Genomic DNA, 9,536 nt, shown 5'->3' on the forward strand with positions numbered 1-9,536 from the left:
ATCTATCAAAATACTTAAACGAACAACCCAAAAAAGGATTTCCTTTGTTGAATAAGAAAAGAAAACTTGAGTACACTGAAGCTGAAAGGATCAAAGGCAAAGGAGAATGAGTGGCATAAGAATGACAGAACTCTCTTATGGGAAATCCAAGAAGGTCACTAACCCTTATGCTACAATGAAAGAGTGTATAAGCATGAGAAGACAGATGAGCATGCCCAACTCAGAAATACAAAGGAATAGAAGAATCTCACAAATACACTTTGAAAAGAAGACTCATTCTTTTATCTTGAGAAACTCTGAGGGCGTGGCTCTGGGAATAAACCTGGAATATCTCCACATAGATGATCTTCATGACATAATGAGATGGAACATCCCAGCTCAACATCCATTCCAAAGGGAGATACCTATCTTTCATCAGAAAGTTGCTGCTATCAGGCTTGATAGGCGACTGAAGGAGAAGGAAGCTCAAGAAGATGATTACTTTTGTTTATGTATTTTTTATTTGTAATGTTTTTGTGACAGAATTTGAATGTGTAATATTCCTCTTAAGTAATGTAATTTATTGCTTTTGAGAATTTTATTTGTACTTTTAGACAAGTGTATGTAAACTACATATGTTTTCGTGCATCTGAGTTCTTTCCAATCTAGGGGGGAGATTATTGGCATCAATTATTGATCGAGGAAGATTGGAATCTTCTCAACCTCCTCAAGAAAATGGCTAAGTATGGGATACGAGCAAACTAGGCACTTCGGGAAAGCCTAATACTTGTTCAAGCATGATATCTTACCTTGAGCAAGGTTAACTTCTGGAATTCTTCTAAATGTTTCGTTCGAGCAAACTACACTTTATCAAGCAAGGTTGTTCTTCAGTCGAGCAAGGTTTTTTCCAAAGCAAACTCTTGACTTAACCAAGCTTAAACCAAGTAATTAGGTGGATTGAGCAAGGTTTCAATAATAAAGATCTCAAGCACACTTGTAGGAAGTTAAATGGAATTATACTAAGGACTTCTACGAGCAAGCTTCAATCTCGAGTAAGCTACAGTACCACCAGCACACTTAGTTTCTTTGAATAAGTTTAAGACAAAAGGTTGAAGAGATCAAGAATAACAAGTTTCCTCGTAGGATATTATCGACCAAAGTTTGATATTATCATGAAGATTGAAGTCTGTTTGAAGAATATTTTCTAAGGAAAATATTCTAAGTAAAGCTTGCTCGAAGAACTGTTCCAGCACACTAGTGGATTACCAGATTTGCTCGACAAATACAAAATCTTACTTGAAGACTTGTTTACACTTGTAATATTTTTGAATACGTTTGAATATGTTTTACAAATGATTAAGGATTCTAGAAGTTGTCAAGTGTGCCTATTTAAGGAAATTTAGGTCACATTTATGGGTGTGCGTGAATGGTGATTGCGGCTGATTACACTTTCATAAGAAACAGAATATTCTTGTAGGGAAAGTAGCCTCACTTGGCATTCCACCCTAGAAACCCTAAAGAGTATTCCTTTGTGTTTATTATTAATATCAATGGAAATATTTTGAGAATCTTGTGTGTTTGTCATGTTCATGTCATTTGAGCAACATTTTGATTACTGTTGATTTCGCCTTTAGAATTTGAAGGGTTTTTACATTCGCATAATTGTGACCGTCTTGTCAACATTAAATTGTTGGTTATGAGGTTGATAGTTTGATAAATCGATACTGACAATATTGTTATCCACTTAAATCTTATAACAAATGTTTCAGGAATTCAGTGATATAATTAAAATTTCAATTATGCCACAAGATATCAGAAACTATCAGCCTCTAATCTCGACTCAGGTTAATTTGATTTTTTTACCATGTCACCCAACTTGACTAAAACCTTGAAATCAGTTGATCAAAATTCTTTGTTTTTATTTTTAGCAATCTATCAAATAATCCCGACTACAAGACATACCCCCGTTATCAGGCAACACTTCGAGTTCCTTTCCAACGGATGAGTATGCACGATTTCATCTGTATGGCTTACATACACTGTATCCCTTGTGGTTTGTTTCTTACTGGTATTAAGATGCAAGCAAGGGAGGAACAACTGTATGACTCATAGTGTGGTTTGATCAAGTAAGTAGTGAATTTTGTACAAAGTACAATTTTTATCAAGTTTAATGACTTATAATGGGTAGTAAAACTAGGTGTTCACCTTTTGAGCAAAATAATATTCACATTTGTGAATACTCAGATGGAAAACCACATAAAGACCCAATGGATTCCGGAATTCTCGAAGCATCCCATCAATACAGGATTTAAGGCCATAAGACCATATATCGTTGCAGTGTTAACCATTAACTAGATGCTTATTTGAACTTGATTTTCGGTGATCAAACATATTTAAGGCTTAAGTATAACACAGTTATTAAATTTCTGACTTCATCACCTAGACTTTGTAAAATACTAACACCTCTTTCAATTTGGCAATGTTATGATTTTATCATATATTTTTCCTTACTCGTTTGTTTAAGACCTACCAATGGACTAATAAAATTAAGCACACAGTCTTTTATGTCTATTTTTTTTTACCGAAATTTAGAATACAAATGATCAATGTACTATCATTTTCCCTTTTTGCTTCAAAACTCATTTTGACGAGCAATTTTTAAATGTTTTTGAATTTTAAAATATTTGAAAATTTTTGGATTTTATCTGTACAAACAAAAAGCACAATATTTTTGTATTTTCTCATTTTTCTCCCCCCCCCCCCCCCCCTAAACACCAAAATATTAAAGAAAGAAAAATTAACAAAGAAAACTTAAAAAAAAACAATAAAAATGATTACCCGAGCTTAGGGATATCAGCAAATGATTTGAATCTCGTTTTATAAAACGCTTTGGTAAAACATCTGCCTTTTGGTGATCCGTGTGACCTTTTTCAATGTCAATTAATTTCTTTTTAAAACAGTCACGGATAAAATGGTATCGAATTTCGATATGTATTGTTTTAGAGTGGTGCACTGGGTTCTTCTTGATACATATCGCAGCAGAGTTATCAATAAAAATTGGAGTAGTAAGAAACTTCAAAACGTAATCCTGCAGACTTTGCTGGATCCATAGAACATGTGAGCAACAGCTCGAGATTGCCCCATATTCAGCTTCAAGTGGTTGAAGTGGAAACCGTTGTCTGCTTCTTACACTACCAGGAAACAATTCGGTTTCCTAAAAACTAGCAACCCGCCGTTGTAGACTTGAAATTCATCTTGCAGCCTCCATAGTCGGAATTTGAGAAAGCGGTAAGATCGAAACTATCACCCTTGGGATACCATAACCCGATGTCAGGATTACCCACAGATAGTGGAAACCACGCTTCACAGCCTCCAGATGAGTCACTCAAGGATTTGATTGATACCTGGCACAAAGACAAACAACAAACATTATATTAGGATGTGATGCAGTTAAATACATTAATGAACCAGTGATTGCTCGGTAAAGGGTCGGATCAACAATATCTTCCATTTCATCCGGCGAAAAATTGTGACCATGAGAAGAGGAGTAGAAGGGACTTTTCCGGAAGTTATCTTGAATTAGATTAAGACATCGTTCACATACTTTGTCTGATGGATAAAATGCCGTTGTCAACTGATGAACCTGCAACCCCAAAAAGAAGCTCATTTTTTCCATCGAGATAATTTCGAACTTTGTCTGCATTGACTCCTCAAAGTCCTTACATAAGGTATCATTTGTTGAGCTAAATATGATGTTATCGACATAAATATAGACAAGGAGCAAATCTTCTTCGACCGTCTTCTAAAGGAGTGTACAATCAACAGTCCCTCGTTTAAAGCCACTATCAATCAAATGGTCAACAAATGTGCTATACCAAGATCTCGGGGCTTAGTGAAGACCATATAAAGCCTTGTTTAATCGGTAAACACGCTCGGGATAGTCAGGATCTTCAAAACCAATAGGCTGCTTCACATACACCTCTTCATGAAGTTTCCCGTTATGAAACGCACTTTTAACATACATTTGATAAACTTAGAAATTCTTAAAGGCCGCGTAGGCTAAGAAAATACATATAGCCTCCAGTCTAGCAACCTGAGCATATACTTTTGTGTAATCCGTGCCTTCTTGCTGATTAATACCTTGCACAACCAATCGTGCTTTGTTACGAACAATGACCTCACGATCATCTTTTTTACATTAAAAAACCATCTTGTTGGGATAGGCTTTTTAACCCGATCGAGTTTAACGATGAGATTCCACACACCCAGTCACACAAGCTACTGTAACTCCTCTTGCATTGCTTCTACCCACAAAGAATCTTGAAGTGCCAAAGGAACACTCATCAGTTCAACTTGAGACCGAAATGGGTTCTTTACAAGAAAGAATTACTTCTACCAAAGAATGGTCCATAACTTCTATTCAAGCTGTTTATGTATCTGCAGATGATTTGACCGACCCTGCTCCTGCTACGACATTTGCACATTTAGATGCTACTACCGTACTATCAAGGGGATTAGCCGCCAAAGGTATCTATCCAGCACTAGATCCTTTAGATTCAACGTCAACTATGCTACAACCCCGGATCGTCGGTGAAGAACATTATGAAACTGCACAACAGGTTAAGCAAACTTTACAACGTTACAAAGAACTTCAAGATATTATAGCTATTCTTGGATTAGACGAATTATTCGAAGAATATTGTTTAGCCGTAGCAAGAGCGCGAAAAATTGAGCATTTCTTATCACAACCGTTTTTTGTAGAAGAAGTCTTTACCGGTTCTCCGGGAAATTATGTTGGTTTAGCATAAACAATTAGAGGCTTTCAATTAATCCTTTCCGGAGAATTAGATGGTCTTCCCGAACAAGCCTTTTATTTGGTAGGTAACATCGATGAAGCTACGACGAAGGCTATCAACTTAGAAACGGAGAGATATGTTTTTAGATCTTTTCTATTTATTTTTCGTTGCATATAGTTGATATTGATCTGATAATGATAGTTAATGGGCGAACAGCCCAACCCTTGGAATATACTACAGCCCCAGGTGGCGAAGAGCCGACATCAAGGTGCCAAACCTTCCCGTCGATGTGAGCTCTTGGGTAAGATCAGCCTATTATCCCTAGAGTAACTTTTCGGTCATGAAGAACATAAGTCATTGCTGAGATTCGCACGAGAACATCCACTTTGAATTTGAAAGAGAATGTTCGAAAACATATTTATTCTGACTTAGAGGGCGAAATGCACTGGAATACCGATGTGTACCATGCCCCCGAATTTACATATGGTAATATTTATCTCTTACCAAAAACAAGTCATTTATGGATATTATTAAGGGAGCCCTGGAGAGCTAGTCTATGCCCCTGTTCGATCCACAAGGATCAAGATCAAATGAACACTTATATTCTTTCTGTTAAGCGAAGATATATTTCTAACCCATCGGTAACTAATAATCAAGCGAGACACAAATTTTTTAGTTCGTATTTTTCTAGTAAAAATAAAAAAGGAGATAGGATTCCTTATTATTCAGAACTGAATCGAATGGCATGTACTGGTCGTTGTAATCTCAGATATCTGGGCATTCTCGAGGGAAATTCCGATTTATTGGCAAAGAGGAGATGAAATAAAGTCATCATCCCACTCAACTCGATTCAAGAAGGCGAGAACCAACTAATACCTTCTTCATGTTTAGCAATTGAAATCCCCAGAAATGGTATTCTCCGTAGAAATAGTATTCTTGCTTATTTCGATTATCCTCGATATATAAGAAAGAGCTCGGGACTTACTAAATATGAGAGTAGAGAACTGAATTCAATCGTCAATGAAGAGGATTTGATACTGAAATCACCACGTCAGGTATCTGAAAACATTTGCTGCGATTATTAATAGCTATTCGTACCATTTGGACCCAAACATAATATAACTTTCATACACAATAAAAGTAGGTCTAGCTGTACATAACAATGAGTCTTGGTATGTACTCTAGAGGTTTATTGAATTTGATAGTATTTTATTTTAATTATGTGAAAATCATATTAAAATTATAGAAAAAAAGAACGACAAGATTTCATTTGCAAATAATCCCCCTCATTATCTAAGAAATAATATTTCTATCTTTTAAAGTTTTTTTTTTTTTAAAATGATAGAAACGAAATCTTTTATAAAATTTTATTTTATAAACAAAATTATTTATGGTTATTTTATTAGAAAATTGGAATAAAATCATGTCAACAGAATTTACTCTACAGAAAATGATTAATTACTAGATTATTAATAAAATAATAGTTTATTTTAAGTAAATAGATATTATATAAAATAAAAATAATTATATTAATTGAATACATTATTTTAGTATTAAATATAGTAGTGGTTCAATATTTATATTTTATTAATAATAAATATTATTAATATATAAAATAATTATAAATTATTATTTTATAAGTATAAATACCATTAACAAAAGTAAATTATTATTTTAAAATAATAATACTGATTATTATTAGTATTATCATTAATATAATTTTATAAATAATATTATAATTTCTATTTAATAAGTTATAAGAAATATTATAATAATTATTATTTCTAATTAACAAATATTAATTAATTTATAATATTAAACTATCCAAAATATTATTTTAATGTGATCACTTTTATATTTTATTATTTAATATTTATTAATATTAATATTTAATTACAAGAAATATTTAAATATTTAATGAATATTATTTTATTTTAATATAAATAAAATATTATATTATTTTATAATAGAATAATTATAAACTAAAATAAGAAACTTTAGTTAATGATTAAATATTTTAATAAATATTAGTTTATAAATTATATATTATTGTATTATTATTTTAATATTAATATGTTTGAATTGCCTAAGTCCTAGACTTATAAAATTATTAATTGTAATTATAATAAAATTATAGCTTATTATAATTAAGACTCATTTATTGTTTATAAAATATTTTAATTAATATAGGCAATCATATTATTGTCAATTTTAAAATAATATATGATTATATTAGTATTTAATAATGGTTGTTAAAATCATTCATAATATAAAGTAAGGTTTTTGTTTTTGAAAAATGTTTCAGGAGGAATCTCTGAGGTAGATGGCGGTTGATAAAGGAATCCTTTATCATAATTTTCAGTATGAATACTATGCCCATCCTGAAACTTGAGATTCGTAGTAAAACACCGATTCTCGCGCTGAAACATAATTCTATCTGGATAGATATCTCGAGATATTTTCTTACGAAGTTTTGTTATAGCATCTATAATTGCTTCTGGTTTAGCTTATCGACTTCACGAACAGTACTATAAGAATCAGTACTGAACAACCCCCCTGTAATTGTACATGCTCCCATAGCAATACCATATTTTGGTTCAGGCATTTGCTCGTATAATCTCACTAAGAAAGGGGCCATTTTCATTGTTACTGTTCCGAATGTTAAAATAAGGTCCGCTTGTCTAGGGCTCGATCTTAGGACTAGTCCATAACGATCAAAATCGAATCGTGAGCCTATTAGTGAAGCAAATTCAATGAAGCAACAACTGGTACATTGATGAGAAGTACTCATATTTATCAGAGGTTGTCCTTTACCAGCCCAGTATTAAATTTCTTCAATTTTTTGATTCAGTGAATTAATTAGTATTCACTAATTAAATACTAATTGAATTAATATATCTAAAATTATAATATTTAAGATTTTTATATATTATTAATAACTATGAAAAATTGAAGAAATTGATGATAAAGATAATATTATTAAAGTTATGGATTAATAAACATTTTATGAATCTAAAATACTAATATAGTTCTTTGCATTCAATTTATATTATACTTTATAATTCTCAAGGATTTATTTAAACGTGCATTATTAACTATTCTGATTGTAGAGCAGGTACTAATATTGTGGGTTAAGTTATTTTACGATTAATCGATTTGAAAATAGATTCATTATGGAAAGCTATTTCGCCGACTAAAAAATTTTCATAATATTCATCATAACGCTAAATGAATATTAAGTTTTTTTCTCCATTAGCTAATGTGCCTTGGAGGATCCACATCTTAGGGTCAGACGCCGATGAGCACATTGAACTATCCATGTAGGCACAACGACGCAATTATCAGGCGCGCGCTCTACCCACTGAGCTAATAGCCCGTCATGCGAGCCCCCCACCGGGGGCCCACTATGCCAAAAGCGAGAGAAACCCCATCCCTCTCTTTCCTTTTTTCGTCCCCATGCCGCCGGTGTGGTGACATGGGGACGAAAAAAAGGGGATCCTATCAACTTGTTCCATTGTGAAAGGTTCCTGTAAAAGGTTTCATTAACGCCTAATTCACGTCGAGTAGACCTTATTGTTGTGAGAATTATTAATTAATGAGTTGTAGGGAGGGATTTATATCACCACAAACAGAGACTAAAGCAAGTGTTGGATTCAAAGCCGGTGTTAAAGATTATAAATTGACTTATTATACTCCTGAATATGAAACCAAGGATATTGATATCTTGGCAGCATTTCGAGTAACTCCTTAACCTGGAGTTCCGCCTGAAGAAGCAGGGGCGCAGTAGCCGCCGAATCTTCTACTGGTACATGGACAACTGTATGGACCGATGGACTTACTAGCCTTGATCGTTACAAAGGTCGATGCTATGGCATCGAGCCTGCTCCTAGAGAAGAAAGTCAATTTATTGCTTATGTAGCTTACCCATTAGACCTTTTTGAAGAAGGTTCTGTTACTAACATGTTCACTTCCATTGTAGGTAATGTATTTGGGTTCAAAGCCCTGCGTGCTCTACGTCTGGAATGTTTGCGAATTCCTACTATGTATGTTAAAACTTTCAACGGTCCGCCTCACAGTATCCAAGTTGAGAGAGATAAATTGAACAAGTATGGTCGTCCCCTATTAGGATGTACTATTAAACCTAAATTGGGGTTATCCGCTAAAAACTACTGTAGAGCTTGTTATGAATGTCTTCGTGGTGGCCTTGATTTTACTAAAGATCATGAGAATGTGAACTCCCAACCATTTATGCGTTGGAGAGACCGTTTCTTATTTTGTGCCGAAGCAATCTATAAATCACAAGCTGAAACAGGTGAAATCAAAGGGCATTACTTGAATGCTATTGCGGGTACATGCGAATAAATGATGAAAAGGGTTATATTTTCCAGAGAAATGGGAGTTCTTATCGTAATGCATGACTACCTAACTGGGGGATTCACTGAAAATACTAGCTTGGCTCATTATTGCCGAGATAATGGCCTACTTCTTCACATCCACCGTGCAGTGCATGCAGTTATTAATAGACAGAAGAATCACGGTATACACTTTCGTGTACTAGCTAAAGCGTTTGTATGTATGCTGGAGATAACATTAATTCCGGTACCGTAGTAGGTAAACTTGAAGGGGAAAGAGACATCACTTTGGGGTTTGTTGATTTACTACCTGATGATTTTATTGAAAAGGATAGAAGTCGCGGTATTTATTTCACCCAAGATTGGGTCTCTCTACCAGGTGTTCTGCCTGTAGCTTCGGGAGGTATTC

The 9,536-nt window shown here is 33.8% G+C and overlaps 1 pseudogene; it reads left to right on the forward strand.

The window, feature by feature from the left end:
- The first annotated feature begins 121 nt into the window (after positions 1-121).
- On the forward strand, positions 122-4,952 carry LOC143618073 (ATP synthase subunit beta, chloroplastic pseudogene; annotated as a pseudogene).
- The last annotated feature ends 4,584 nt before the right edge of the window (positions 4,953-9,536 follow it).

This window comes from Bidens hawaiensis, unplaced genomic scaffold (assembly GCF_021521415.1).
Source record: "Bidens hawaiensis isolate Kalapana, Puna unplaced genomic scaffold, B.hawaiensis_p1.1 tig00062805_1, whole genome shotgun sequence".
Lineage (NCBI taxonomy): Eukaryota > Viridiplantae > Streptophyta > Magnoliopsida > Asterales > Asteraceae > Bidens > Bidens hawaiensis.